Here is a 16,431-nt window from a genome sequence, read left to right as displayed (position 1 = left end):
AATTATTTACCCTTTATAAGGTTTGTCATATATGGTAGCGTATTTAATGCACTATTTATTTATTTATACATACATACATGATTTATATATTCATGTTTTTAATCACATTTATGTGAGTCGATGTTTGTTTTTCCCATTTTAGGTTCATTATTTGATTCAAAGGGAAATTACCTAGGGTTCACTGTGGTTTCGAAGTCTGTCATCTCTAATAACATACTACTAAAGTATAACTGTTTATTTGAGACTTCACGTAGGGCATTTACTTCAGGGTAAGAACAGGGAAGATGTAGAGGGAAGTTCTGAAATCACCCACTACAATAATTAGCATATTAGTACAAGCCTAGGGTACCGGGGAATTTGATTTTAAAATTGATATCATTTTAGAAGCAACAATACATCACATTTTGCAGTTTTTTAAGAATGCTAACAATTCATTTGATTTACGATAGAATGTGTTGGTTTTACAAAACAATCACAGTTTAGGGCTTGCATTAATGAATACAAGAGGAAAACGACTAATTTCATTGTCCATCATGTTTTTGTCTTGGTTTTAGCATTTTATTCCTAGTATTTTATTTCTGGTATTATTTCACTAATTTAAAAGTTAATCAATGGAAACGCTATTCAAAAGCAAATTGTAGCTCATCATGGGCATTTTTGTTTATTAACTAAGCAAGACATTGCTTAGTTTATTTTATTTTACTTTAATTGTTTGAAATGCAGGTTAGATTACTTAATTGATTAACAATTTAATAATTAAAATGTATATAAGACAAATTTTATTCACCAAGCATTATTCTGAAGAAGTCTCCTGATGTGGAGATGAAAGCGCTCAATTTCTCATTTTTGTACTTAATGGAATACCGAGGATTTGTTGATGTTTGTTTGAAGAACTATTTGCCTACATTGGACAACCTTCATTGTGCCGGATTTTGGTTTTATCTACAGTTTTGTATTTTTGAGAGTTTGGCTGAATTCTTCCCATTACTTCAATGTAGTGTGATCTCGAAGTTGGTATATTTAAGTAGTGGGGGTGTGGGGGCTTGCCCCCCTGCATAAAACACAATTACAATTTTCCTGTCTTTTTTTTTTTTTTATCGGATTCTAAATTTTCAAACTTCGACCATATGGTATTTGGAGTTTGAAACTTTTGTTCTGATAATCTAGACTCGCACAAAACTGCAGGAACACCAAATACACTGCATAGTGTATAAACTTTTAATGTTACTTAACTCAAAGTATGCAAGTCTTGTCCCAGATTTAACATTTCAGTACTTAATGACAGTGATTCTAAATCTGAATATTTCAACATTAATTTCATATATGACAAGCTAGTTTCTAGATTAATTACATGCCACTCCTTTAGAAAGTCATTATTGTCCTATCCATAATTAAGCTGGCTTAAAATGCACAATTCTCACCTTGCTAATACTCTCCTTCAGGTAGCATATCTTTTCTTTAGCAGGGGCATACCAATTAATACTAAAGTAATTTTGTGGATACCCACTAAGTCATCAGTCATCTAGTTTACGTTTGAAGGAAAATAGTGAGTCACACTGCTTATCACACAGGGGAAATTTAGCCAAGAAGTTTGTCCCTGTCCCTCAAACATGTTTTATTTATCTGATGGTAAAGATTTAGGTCCCTGGCTCTAGTACTGACAGAGATACTGGACTTGTCAGGAGGTCCAGAGCAATCAAGTCTCTAATGGCAAGGGAAGCAAGACAGAAAACCTCTGAAAAGTCTATAAGACACCAAATAAAGGGATACAACTTCCAGCCTCTCTTCATAGGGATTTTAAGTCTGTGACCTTTTTGGTTAGGAACCATTGGAGTCTTTCCAACTGTTTGACATGTGATGCATCACAAAGGGGGGGGTACTGTACACAATAACTGGCCTGATCAGTGTTGAGTACAACAGAGTGATGACCTTTTTAGGCTTTTCCGAGATGACTGCACACTGATCAGCCACTTAAACACTCCCAGTGTGAAAAAAGAAACAGATAAGTACCAGTAATTCTGCTTGTTTTAGTAAAATTCAGTTACCAGCTAAAATGTAAACTGCCTGGATGCCAACAAAGAAAAAAATTAGAGAGAGTGAAAGAAAATCAACAAGAAAATGGTTGAGTAAGCACTGATTGGAAAGAATCTGGCAGATGTTCAACAAAAAGCAGTTCAGAACAGATCTGGCTTTTTTTTACAAGAGATGGCCTCCAGTAATTTAGAGGAAAAAATACGTCAAATGTGCTCAGAGTTGATTAAAATATAAAGGAAATATTAAAAAAGTACTTTAACTCAAATAACAAAAGGCTGGTGAAAGGAAGAAGCTTTAAACAGCTATTCATGAACTGATCCCACTGCAAAAATCATGAGTCAAAATGAAGAAAAGGCTGGCTTGAGTCTAAGACTGCTTAGGAAGAACGGTTTCAAAAAATGGTAGAGGACCTCAGATTTTTTGCTGTACCAGAGAAACTGAACTGTATTAATTTTATGAAAGCACAAATAAGTAACTGGACTGGTATTCCACAGCAGAACTTGTTGACTAAAAGGGCACATCATGTGTATGCTCCAAACCTGGTCACAAAAAAGCTGCCAAGACCTGTATTAGTAAAGAAGCAATCCTATCAACAGAAAAAGTTGATCCTGAAAAAAGTGTGACAGAAGGGCAAAATATTAAAAATTAGAGCCAGCAGATTGTTTGTGGAAAATGATTATTCAGTGATTAAAATAAAGGAAAGACAGAAGAGAAGCACATTTATCTCAGCAATTTGCGAACGACAGGAGACAGGTGTGAGATTTAACCTGCTGTATCCAGCTGTTTTCAGGAAATCTTTCCTAGAGGATCAGTCATTTCTGGTGAACAGGCTAAGGGAAAAATAGTCTGTCCAACACTGGGTGAGCCATCAAATAGAAGGGGACTGTGCTTCTCATTCTTCTGATGGTAAGGCTCATAAAGAGACTTTGCAAGTGAAACCATTTCCAATGTTCCATAGGAAAATGCAAGACAGACAGACAGAAAAAAAGTAGAAGACTTAACTAGAGGAGTTAGGAGTACCTTAGTCTTGAACCAGAGTCTGGGATTGGGAGATGGAGATTAACAGGAAGAAGACTGCAAGACTGAAATTAGTAAATTAATGTGCGACTACAAAGCATAAATTACATTTGTGAACTATGGCATTACATGAAAAAGTGGCTGAGAAAGGCTGGACTTTTTTTTACTTTGTTAAACTTCTTGGGGTTGACTGACAGGCATATGCTCCACTTAATGTCATTAATGTTTGGAAGGACACTAAAAGGAAAAAGGGGAGAGAAGGGGGGAAAGTAACCAAGTAAAACAGTTTTTGTTCTTAACTGTATTTGTATAAAACATTCTATGATATAAATAGCACATTACATATTAAGGCATCTTCAGTTATTGCTGTATGTGATAAAGAAGCAAGTGCCTTTCTTCTTTTTAAGTTTTAAGAAATTAAAGCATTACAATGAAAAGAAAAGAAAAGAAAAGAATGGAGAAAAATATATTTAAATAAATATGCTGTAATCTTAGGCTGTAGTGGTAGAGGTGGGGTGTAAAAGTGCACCGATTATTATATATGTAAAGTTGACACATTTTCTCTTACTTATGCAAGTAAATGTCTGGATTAAGTCCCTTGGCTTAATCTAATTTTTTTGTGTGTAAGCAAGTAAAGAGAATAGTGAATATAATGAAAAGTTTTCCTTTAAAAAATACATGTACAGTTTGAGAAGTCTGTAGCTGAGGGCAGATGTGCAGTTTATTCTTAGGCTTCCATAGAGACAAACTGCAATAAAAGTCAGTGCACTTTTTAAAGCTAAAAGTTACATAACTGTTTTCACATCTGGGAGGGGAATACAGATAAGACAATAACATACAATAATTAGTGTAAGAAGGAACACAGGCTATAACATGCATCTCAGCATGGATAACCTTAACTTTAGGCTAGGTTTTCCCTGTGTGTGTAGCTGTTGATTTGGGACAACTGTTCCTATCAGGAGGGTTAAACTTTAATATCTGAAGATGTACATAGATTTTTGTACTTGTAAATTAACAGGTTATGGAGGTATTTGTTTTTTGTTTGAGGATTTGCATTAAAACACAAAGTCTTCAAAATGTGGCATAGATTGAAATGGAGAGGACAAAAAACAACTGTATTCAAGATCAACCTACTAGACATTAGTGGGCGCGCCTATAACACAAAAGTTGGAAATGGTTATTTAAAACAAGCTGATATATATAACAGGTGGGAATAATAATTTCTTATCATAATGGCTGCTGTAAACATATTATATTGGAATGTGAATGACCTGTCAGGTATAGACAAAAAGGAAAGAACACTGAATTATATTAAGAAATGAAGAGTGCAAATGGCAATGCTACAGTTGACACACTTGGAAAGAAATAAGCTTGTGAATTTGAAAAGAAAAAAAAAGGATTTCAAGAGGGATATTCAGCAGAGTATCTTGGACAAAGGAACAGGGGAGTATTTACAGTAATTGCTAGAGGAACTCCAACAGTGATAGAAGAGGAAAAAAGATAATAATGGTATATTTTTTGCTAGTAATGGGCTACTAGCAAGAGCAGAGGATTATGCTGGCATGTGTTTATATTCAATAAAACAAAAAGCAGCACTCCAAAATTCGAACTCATGTTAAAATCCACCACATAAAGTAAAAAATAACTTAAAGTAACTATTTACAATAATCAACTAATAAGTGCTTTCGTTCTTACTATTAAGAAATTCATCAGATAAAAAGCCTTTTAGATAATACAGTTTAAATAATTCAGACAAATGCAATTGTCAGCTCGTTACACACACACCCATTTTGAATCAATCATAAATCTCATCTACTACCAGCATTCTGCAAACATTCTTTTAAATTAATTATTAAATACACACACACAAATATTCATGTGCAAAATTATAAAATATAAATATATACATATATATATATATATATTATATATATATTTTTTTTATTTAAAAGAAAATAAATACATATATTTAAACTGTCGCTCATGTATTATTAAATTGGTTTGTTCTTCCAGTTTTTGGTGGTTTGTTAGTTTTGGACTATGGCTTCCAACTCACAAACATACAATCACTTTTATTCTCTCAAGAACCAAATATTACAGTACTTCAACAAACTGCAGGGAATCTTACTGCCCTGGTTCAACAATGTTTGGAAGTGATAATGGACACACCCCCTAGAGACATTTGTATGAATGGTCATACCGGGAAATGTATGCCTCGACTAGGACAGGGAAATATGGCTACAGCACAGCCATTACTACAGCAGCGGTTAAGCTCCCTACCTTCTATGAATGTTAATGGAGTAGATACTACATCTCAGACTGGTCGTGAAACTCATGGTCGACAACTGAATTAACTCCAAACCTTAGTGACTGGTTACGAATAAACACTAGCCTCTGTTGCAATTCAGGTGTAATTTTTCATTCAAATGTAAGCTCAAAATTAAATGAACTGTTAAATGACTTCAACTACAAGTTGTTGAAAATTAAGAGACTACAGATGGATAATGCATATTTTTTGAAAGTATAAAAGCCAGTATAGTGCCAAAGGGATTACGCATGTGGCGATTCCCGAACAGTTTAGAAGCAGGTTCTCGCTTACAGGCTGATTTATTGAAGCTGTTTGATAAACCTGGAAAATAAAGCATGCAGATGATTGTAAGACATAATGATGTTATGATAGATGAACTTATCAACAGGGTTTGGTCCTGGGTCCTCTCCTGTTTGGTATCTACTTCTCTGAAGTCCAGGCCAAAACGTAGGGACTCAGGCTGACAAAGTTAGCAGATGATTGCAAGTTGGAAGGTATTACTAACTCCCCAAGTGATGTTGACATCCTACAGAATGGCCTCAATGAGACAGACTGGTGTCAGAACCATGGCCTTAAGCTCAATGCCAAAATATGTGTCTTCATCCCCTTTGGAAAAACCCGGTTCCCATGAATTACCACACTGATGGTGGTCCACTGAACAGAAAAAGGCATTATAAGAGATCTGGGAACACAGGTTGACAGCAGCCTCTCTTTTGACCACCACGTTGCCACCATAGTCAGAAAGACCTTCTATGTGGCACATCTCATTACTAAGGGTTTTGCATCCAGGAAGAAAGAGGTCATTGTCTCCCTCTACTCTTCCCTCATTAGGCCAATCATCAAATACAATGCCCCATTTGGCATGTACCTCACTAGACACCTGCAACAACTGGAAAGGCCACAAAAGTACCTCACAAAGAGGATCCTAGGCCTTAAACACTTGTCCTATATGGACAAACTCAAAAAACTCCAACTATTCTCTGTCTCATATCGCCTACTTAGAGGCGATCTCTGCTTGACTTACAAAGCCATGTCTGACCCAGCTCTGTTAGAAATGCTACATTTAAAGAAATCCCAATCCCTCCACACCACATGCTCCAGAGACCTAAACCTCATTACCACAATGAACAGAACATGCTGGAGGGACAGCCCAGAGGCTGCCCATGCTATGGAATAGACTTCCCATACATGTCAAGCAGAGCACCTCACTGGCCCTCTTCAAGAGAAATCTTGATGAGTGGATGGGAAATAGAAAATTCACCATGGGGATCACTCCAGTGGCTCTACTCGACAGAGGCACTAGGAACTAAGGTTGGGTGGCACAATGTCAGGGTAATCCTATGGGCTAGGCTTGTAAAGGTTCCAAGTGGCCATTAGCCTAGTACACACCTATGAACTCATAAGGATTGCTATCTTGAGTACAAGCAGAGAAGAAAGGGATATGTAAAATCTATGTGAAAGACCTACTCTGGTAGAGTTTTTAACTGAATCTAGAACAGAAGATGCTGCCTAAAAAGGGATAATTAGTATGGCATATAAAGTTGTTGTTTGTCTTTCGGCTTTTCCCGGTAAGGGGTCGCCACAGCGGAACTCCGGTCCACTAATGATTGGCAGTAGATTTTTACAAAACGCCGAGGTGCCAGCTTGATGCCCAACATTCAACGAAGACACGCCCTTTTCCGCACGCATGTCTTTTGAATGCTACCCAACCATGGGGAGAACATGCAGACTCCACACAGAAGGCACTCCCCAAGCCAAGTCGAGAATCGAACGGGAGAACCTCTTGCTGTGAGGTAACAACTCTACCACTGTACCACCTCGGAATAAATAGTAGGGCATATAAAGTATTGCAGTAAAACTATAGGAATTAATCTGAGCAGCTTAGAAAAGATTGGGAAGAGAGACTTGGTCAGCAATTTACAACAAAACAATAGGAAGACATATGTATGGCTCCCAAATATGCAACAAAGTCTAGAGGATTAGGGGTTTTCACTTGGAAGCATTTGCACTGGTATTTTTATACCCTAAATAGACTAGAAAGAATTTTTCTCTAAGGCAGATGGCAAATGTTGAAGGTGTGAAGGGGAACAAAGAGATAACTGGGAAACATATGTTTTGGGAGTGCAATGAATTGGCAGATTTAAAAAATTCCCAACTGAGTATTCCGTCAGAAAAACTGGGTGAGCAAATGGGTATAACTAACTACATTTCTTTGAGCTGGGATACTGGATCTGAAACGCCTAAACACAGTAAGGCCTCGTTAAGTTTAATTCTGGTGGCTGCTAAAAAAGGGATTACTAGAAAATGGAGGAGCAAATTACCTACAAAAAATGGAAATTGTGGGAACAATACATGAAAAAGGGAAGACGGTAATTTATAAATTTATGTAATTCTGAATTGATGATAAATACACAACAAATATATCTGATGTATAATGTTTGCATCTGGGAATATGTTCATATGGTTTGTTTTCTTTTATATAAATGTATGTTTGCCTAACTGATAATTCAATAAAGATGGTAGAAATAAGAGAGTAAATTACCTTTTTAGACCTTAATGGTATGCCTTTGGCAATTAAATGGGCTAAATAAAAGGATTTCCTGGCAACCTTTGTTACATGATGATCAAAACAGAGTTATCAACCAAAGTACCTAGGTTCCTAACCAGATTTTTGTTTCATAGAGATGTGTTTGTCTAGACAGCATGATTTGAGGATGGGTTGTCAACCAAAAGTGAAAATATTACACTTTTTAGCATTTAGTTTGAGCCCATTTTTAGAGCATGAGTTTACTAAGTTGAGTTCAGTCTGGAGGGTTTGGGTGTCATTGTGTGACTTAACAATGCCCAGTTTGCAATCAACTGCAAACTTTGTTAACCAGAGGTCTTGGCTCTTTGATTAAAGATCTGAGAAGTAAATACCAAAAAGAAGAAGTCCCAACACTAAGCTCCGAGAGACACAGCTGCTCACTTTCAAACTTTCTGATGAGGCACCAGGAACACATACCATTGTGGGTTCTATATCAGTCAGTTTGCTATCTATGTTGCCTCCCATGGGTCGAGATTGAAAGCATTTAGATTTTGCATGATGCCAGTATGGGGGATGGTACTAAAGAACTTAGTCAGGTCAAGATAGTCTGTATGCATTACCTAGCCATCATCTACTGCCTCTGTAATGTTTTCAAAGAAATTTATCAGATTAAATAGACAGGATCTACCCTTCATAAAAAAATCTGACTATTGGGAGTCAAGGTGAAATATTACGGGATCATATAAGTTACTAGGCTATTGGCTCTGAGGCCCTTACAAGCCTAGTCAAGAAATTAGCCTATGTTCCAACTAGTCAGCACCCTATGCCACTGTCCAGCAAGGACACAGGTGGAATCCCAGGGGTGTATTTTCTGTTCCCCATCCAGTTATCCAGGTTGTGCTTCAAAAGGGTTAATGAGGTACTCTGCTTGACGAGGCAAGGGAGTCTATTCCACAAAAGGGGGAGTCTCTTGGACACAAATATGTCCCAAGTCCTACTGATGTCACAGACCAGGTTGATGTTGTGCATGTGGGTTACTCTAGTGGAGCCTGACTTGCAGATATGCAGCAGTCTCATCAAGGCAGGATCTGAGATTGCTTTGTATGCCAGATATTGGTCACCTCTGAGGAGTCTGTAGGAGACTGAGGCTAAAGGCCCTGTTCCTCTACTGTCTGTGTAGGGTAGATGTTTGAGGCTCTGGATTCTCCTGGTGAGAAACATCTGTGGGCTCTCCAGCTGCTGCATGTGCTTTGTGAGGTATATGCCGAAAGAGGCACTGTACTCAATGATGGGTCTTATAAGGGAAAAATACAGTGATGTTATGACCACCTTGTCCCTGGATGAGATACCTTTACTAATGAGGTGGCCCATGCAGAATGCTTTCCATACAATGGAGGCAATATGGTGGTCAAACGTCAGTTTTCTATTAACCTGGGTGCTAAAGTCCCTCACGACTGATTGCATGCTTAGGACCTTATTATCAATGTGATCATTTGTGGGGGCATCACTCTCCTCAAAGAGGATAATGATGCATTTTTTGGCATTCAGTTTAAAGCCATGTTTCTGGCACCAGTCATTTGTTTGGGTGAGACCCTATTGGAGGATGTCCACATAACTAGGGGGATTGATGACAGCACCCAGCTTGCAGTCATCTGCAAACTTGGTTAGCCATAGCTCACTGGTTTTGGCCTGCACCTCAGAAACGTGCATCACAAACAGCAGAGGCCCCAAGACCAATCCCTAGGGTACACCACTCATTACGGGTCTACTGCGTGAGGTGGCTTCCCCTATTTTGAGTAGGTGGGGTCTATCAGTGAGCCGGTTTGCTACCCATCTGGTAACATATGGATTGATGCCTAGTTGAGAGAGTTTATCTATTATACCTGAGTGGGGAATAGTATCGAAAGCTTTGGCTAGGTCAAGGTAGGCGGTGTGCACAGTCTTCCCCTCATCCATGGCCTTGGTGACTGTCTCAAAGAAGTCAACCAAATTTAACAGCCATGACCTCCCCTTGATGGAACCAAACTGTGTGGGATTGAGTGTCTGGAGGTTGCTAATGTCCTTGTTAATTAGGTCCATGATAATCTGCTCCATGGCCTTGCAGATCAGGCTAGTTAGGCTGATGGGTCTATAATTTCCTGGATCGGTGGACACCACCTTTGTGCAAAGGGATGATGGCGGCTGTCCTCCACTTAGCTGGGATGAAGCCGGTACTCAGGCTTTGGTTGAATAGAGTGCCTAATGGTGCTGCAGGTTCCTGCAGGATGCATCCTGGAATGTTATCGGGTCCCATGGAGGCTGTATTTTTTTAATTTTGAGAGGGCAGTGATGACTTGCTCCCTAGAGATAAGGGGCGGGGGCAGGTAATAGGGATGTCCTGTTTTACTGATGGGAGAGACAGAGAGGTGAAGTTTTCACTGAACTTGTCCACCAGCAGGTTGGCTATATCTACAGCATTTCTGTATGTGGTGTCCTTGACCACCAGTTCTGAGCAGATCTGGGTTCTTCCCTTGAGATTGCGGACATATTCGAAGAAGGCCTTATGGCTGTCTTTAGTAGATGGAGCCAGTTTGGACTCAAAGTTTGCTTTGAAGGATTTCACTAGTGCTCTTATTTGCTTGTTCAAGCTAAGGAGAGATTGCTTCCAATTAGGCACCTGCTCTTTCTTGGTCCTGGACAGCAATTTTTTTCTTTTATTATAGAGTTTATTTACTGAAGATGTCTACCAGACAGGTTTACTCTTCCTTAAGGTGAATGATTTTGCCCTGTCGGGTATTCCTGACTCCATGCAGCTATATAAATGCTCATATAGTACTTTGGTATAGGTTTGGACATGTGTGCCAGTTCCTATGGAGTGAGCTGTGAAGCTGTTTATACCTTCCCTCAGGAGGTTGTAATTAGCTTTGGAGAAGTTTTTTTTGTTTGACCCTATATTGGGGGGGGGGACTTTCAAAGCGACTGTTTTGTGATCAGATCTTACCAGGGATGATGACACCATAGGGATGCTGCAGTGGTTACTTATGTTCAGTAATACCAAGTCCAAGATATTTTCACCTCTTCTGGGGGTGTCGACCAAATGGTCCTAGGCATCTGCATTGACGAAATCAAGTAATCTCTGGGAATTTGTGTTTTGGCATGAGTATTTCTTCCAGTCTATGGCTAGACAGTTAAAGTCACCCAGGATCAGGGTAAAGGGTTGAATCTTGATAGATTCAAAGAGGTCCAGACAGGTCAAGTGGGCATCTTGAGTTGAAGTTGGAGGCCTATAGCTAGCTATGATTTGAGTAGGAGTCTTGAAAATTGGTAACTGCACCTGGAGTGTTTCCTGTGCGTCATACTGTTTGACCAGCCTGGAGGTATATGTATGTCTTTTATATACATTGCAACTCCACCTCCTTTTGCTTTACTGCCCACGGTTTGGGGTCTGAATGTACGATAGGATGAGTAACCTGGTATGGCTGGGGTGCTCTCCGCAGCTTTGAACCAGGTTTCTATGACTGCACAAACATCAGCATCTTCCAGGGTTAAGAATGCTCGCAATGAGTGCAGTTTCATGTTTAGACTCCTAGCTTTAACAGTATGACGAAAATTTCATCAAAATGTAAATTAAATATGTTGGTAGTTTTGACCTCGTGGCATTCCTAAAAAAGGCACTGTGGGTGAAGCAAGAGCCTTTGCCAGGAGCCTGAAGCCCAGGGAGACAGATGCAGGCCATCTCTGGCAAAGCATCATGGTTTGTCAATCATGTCATCCCAGGCTGTCAAGTGTGGAATCGCCTTAGAATGACACCAGAAACTAAGTCAGTTGTTAAAGTCAATCATTTTCTGCTTGTATTGAGGCATCATTCTGGGTGACGGTAGAATTCTGCTTAAGGCCAGGAACATACCTGCCTGGGACACATATTCAGCAAGCTTGATCATGTCTCTCCTCATACAGTCCATGGAGGTATGTCTCAAGTCATTCATGCCAACATGGGACTATGACAAAGTCATAACAGTACCTGTTGAGAGACTTGGGTAATATGGCAGATTCTGGCACCCGACAAACAACTAACCATGACTTTCTCCTTATCCAGGCTGGTAAGGGGCACATCTGTCTCACACAATGGAGTCTCCTATGACTAATATGTTGGGTTTATGTTTAGGCCTTAGTGGCTGTGAGACACAGGTGTGTGGACTACATGTGGTGTGATTACGGATATCACAGTTTATGAGGTCAGCCTTAATACATTCCATGGCTTTGCAGGTCACACTAGTAAGGCTGATAGGTCTATAATTACCCTGGTCACTTGTAAGACTACACTTATGAAGCACCATCACCACTGCTATGCACCACTCATCAGGGAAAACACTGGTAGCTAAAACAGTTTGAGGAGTACGTCTGCAAGGGCAAGTTTAACACTATTAAACAAGCAACCTGGTATACTATCATATCACATTGTATAAATTCCATGAAGGTGTTTCCCTCAATATTATTGGGACAGTGAGGGTGCTATTGTTCCTGCAAGTATATCACCCTTGCAGGTGCTCTACTTTTTCCCAGTAGTTGAATAACCATGGAGTCATTATGTGAGTGTGGAGGTACAGGAAGGCTTGTTCCTGTACTAAAAACACTGATTTTTGTGTTTCTGCAGGGAGTAGGCTAGTTGTCCACTTGTGATCTGCTAGCTGGTTTGTCAGGGAGTCAGCTGTTGAGGCTCTGTAGACAAAATTCTCTGGACAGAATGGAGCTATACCTTCCCACTGAGAAGGTGAAAGCCACCCATGTGTCCTCACCCCCCCATAAACACACACACACATTAAAGAGCTACAGGCATTTCTTGGACTGCATTTCTGGGGAATTCAACCTAACTGATGTACAAATTTAACACCACTGTACAGGGAGTGAAAGATAACGTGTCATGGCAATAGGAACAACACAAACAAAATGTTTTTAGAAAATGGCTTGTGACGAGGGTGTTGGAATTCTGTAATCTGGAATTACAAGTATGTTACCTGCCTGTGGTGCCTTAGTTTATGATTAATGTGCAGTGATTCAATATGGGATGAAAGGTGAACGACCAACTGCACAACAAAAAGTCTTCCTACCTATGAGAAAAACATTCTTACACCAAGATTAAAGAACGTATTCCAGTTGCTAGAGTTGGCATAAAGAAATTCCATTAATTTCTCTTGGGTAGAAAATTCAAGTTGGCTATGAACCAAAAACTTTTGTTAATGCTAATTGCTGAGAATAATTTTCGAATAATTTTACCATTATAGAAGCAGCAAGAATTTATGGATGGGCTATAATATTTTTGCCCTATGATTATTAAGTACAGTAATTATGGTTTCCAAGAGTTAAGGCAATACTGTTGGGTTCTCTTGTTCCGTTACCAGAAACTTCAGATAATATTACAGGAGGAATCGCAGAATATGTGGATACTGTGAGTACAGAACACTTGCACAAATATTTCTATTAAATCAGATTTGATACAATGGATTATAACAATTACCCCAAACTGTCACAATGGAAGGCCAAGCATTAGAAAATGTTGATCACAGTCTGAAAATAATTTATAGGTTATTTATTTATTTATTTATTGTGTTTGTTTACTGGGATTAACTATCTGGGTAGACAAGCTGCCCCTTTTCGGCAGGAGCCCAGGGAGAAAAGTTCAACAATAAGTAAACAGTAAATTATTAGTTAATATATTTTAGACAAGAAGCATAAACACATTTTAGGTCAATATAAATTAGTCACAGTTTGATAATTATTTTACATGAGATGTAAATAGATGTAAACAGTACACAGTAGAATAAAAATGTCATACAGTGTTATATTTGAGGACAAGAAAATGAAAACAGATTATTTATGATTGAAATATAATGCAATTTGTTACAAAGCTTTATGGAAGAAAATTTGTGTAAATTGTGATGTTGACAATTAACGTAGGAGATTCTGTGAAGTACAAAGAGCAGCAGACCAGACTGTGTGTGCTCCTGTTCAAGAACCATTTAGTGAGTAGAGATGCTATAACGAGAGTAGAGAGGGCCAGGAAAAGATGCTGAGAGAGAGAGAGAGACAGCACATATGTTATACCTGGAGAGGTGCAAGAGCATAGCCAAGTATTTTAGTTGACCCTTTAAGTGCAATTTGAAAGACTTATTGTTTTCTAACATACTAAGAGCGAAGTACGGAATTCCAGGGTTTAGAAAGACAGAGAAGGAGTATAGGGAGTCTCCAGCAGAACTGTTTGATCTAGTTACAGTTTGCAACATCTTGTCAGAAGACCACAGTGATCTTTTGGCACTGTAGAGTTGGAGAATATTGCTTAGTGTTGGGCATTTATCTAGGTCATATATGAAGCACTGACACCACTTTAATGCAAGGTAGTGATGTGTCCTATAATGATGGTTGGCAGCAGATTTTGCAATTTTACTATAGCACTGTTGAAGTAAAGAGAGTTGATTGGGTTGTAATTTGTACAGGTTATGAAATGAATGTTCAGTGGGAAAAAGTCTGTGTCATATGGGGCACTCAACGTATACATTTCTATAAGAAAAATGTGTACTAAAAAAACTCCATACAGGTCACCCTGACACTGTTAAAAATGAAAGCAGTAGCTACAACAGTTGTGGTGGCCTAAGCAAGACAAAAAAACACTATAAACATGTGCACGGCTTGTATGTCCTGTCAACCAGAAAAAGCCAAGGCGAGCCTCACTACATCCATGGGAACGTCCAGGTGAATGCTAGATTACAATTTTTTTTTTCAAATCTTTTTATGATAGAGCAATGCATACATTTCAAAAATGACTTTTGCCAAGTCTGAAATCCCATCTCAGGCTACTTATGATTTACCTGAACATGCTATCAATGACAACAGAATCACTGTCTATCTCAAAATAATTCTGCCATTTTGTTAGGCAAAATGGAATCCATTCCACTAATGTGCTGCACTCCTTGCAATAAATGAGATAAATTAAACAGTCCATACAAATTTTTGACACTGGTACTAAAAGTATCTAATATGTTGAAAACTGAAGATAAAATGTTGCTTTTCTTGTAGATTCCCAGAAAGTATTTTCCACTACAGGCCAACTTCCGACTACAGGACAGACTGCAATTGGTTGTAGGCAAACAAATAACAGGACTGGACTTGAAATTGTTGTTTTAGTGGGGCTGTGGGAAAAGAAGCAGAACTTGCAAATGTTCCAGCAAAGTAAGTATACAAGGCACAGATCCTTCAATGAAGAAGTTAGGACCTAGACCAGGAATGGCAAGGACACTGCCTGTTCAGATAAAGGGATGTCCTGACTCTGTAGGTTGGGACAGTGTGTTGATGTCTCAGATGAGGAACACAAGTTAAGTTTCCAGTTCCGACATGTTTCCTGACCTTACAAAAAGACTGGTGTGCAGAGTACGATATGCATATGCCAGTAAGCAAGAACTACTACCACAGGTTCATAGGCATTTACAAGGCATGTGGACGAGTAGACTATTAAGGTTAGCTTATCTTTGCAAAGGCAACACATGTCAAGTGCAGACAATATAGTGGCTTCAAAGATGATCTCTCAACTGCCCCTTTTTTGGGGTAACATAACTATTTTCAGGTTTTATTTACCCCCTGCACAGGTCTCCCTATTTTTGGAGGTATGGCACTATTTTCAGGCTTTATTTACCCTTTCCCATATTTTTCTGAATCCCACCTCATCACAAGTGATTTATAAAGCTGTAACGTACACGGAAAACCACACTACGTGACCATGACCTACATACTAGTGGTACCAATAAGTGAAAGAGAGGACCCACATCTTGCATCTTCTCTTTTTCAGAAGCAAAAGATGAATTACGTTGAGGGATAGAATTTTGCAATACAGTTCATTAAAGTCTACAGATGTTACACTGTCCTGATATTTTCCATTATTTTTGTCACACACTGTTTTTTAAAGGTATTTCTGAGAAGTAACCCACATTCTTAGTGGAAGTGGAAACAGTTATGAGGTGTCTGGTATTCAAATGTTATGCTAATTAGCTGTCAAGATTCTTTTGTTGGATGCATGTACTTTTCAAGGCCTTTGTGCCCATTTTCACTGTCTGCAGGTTGGCAGGTATGCTTCAAAGCTATTCCTTGGTCAGTGGAAATTTCTTTAATGTATATATCAAACACTTCTGCACCATGCAAAATGTCCTGAAAGCAGATGAATACTTCAACAAAATCACCATTTTCATCGCAGGCAGGGAATTAAACATAGCCTGCAGCACTCACTGGGTAGTAAATGGGTCCGTAACAAAGCAATACCAGACATGTGACAGATGCACACTATTAATGGCATTATCCACAGTAAGACTGACAAAGTTAAAATCAACAGTAACATAAGAACAGACATCTCATTTCTGCATGGTCACGGACAACTAGCACTATCCTTAAGAGCCTCCAGTTTACAGCATGTCATTAAAATCATTCTGCTGATAACACTACTGTTCCAAACATAAAATATAGTAAGGGTGCATGTAGCATATACCTACCATGCACATATGGCATTATCCAGCTGTGTGTAGCA

The 16,431-nt window shown here is 38.8% G+C and overlaps 1 protein-coding gene across 1 annotated transcript in view; it reads right to left on the bottom strand.

Moving 5' to 3' along the window:
- LOC122790111 (lysophosphatidylserine lipase ABHD12-like) overlaps positions 1-16,431 on the bottom strand; it is a 392,933-nt gene that overhangs the window by 250,361 nt on the left and 126,141 nt on the right. The gene's annotated exons all lie outside the window — the stretch shown is intronic.

This window comes from Protopterus annectens, chromosome 1.part2 (genome assembly GCF_019279795.1).
Source record: "Protopterus annectens isolate FY-2018-M chromosome 1.part2, PAN1.0, whole genome shotgun sequence".
Lineage (NCBI taxonomy): Eukaryota > Metazoa > Chordata > Ceratodontiformes > Protopteridae > Protopterus > Protopterus annectens.
This window is presented reverse-complemented; position numbering and strand designations above follow the sequence as displayed.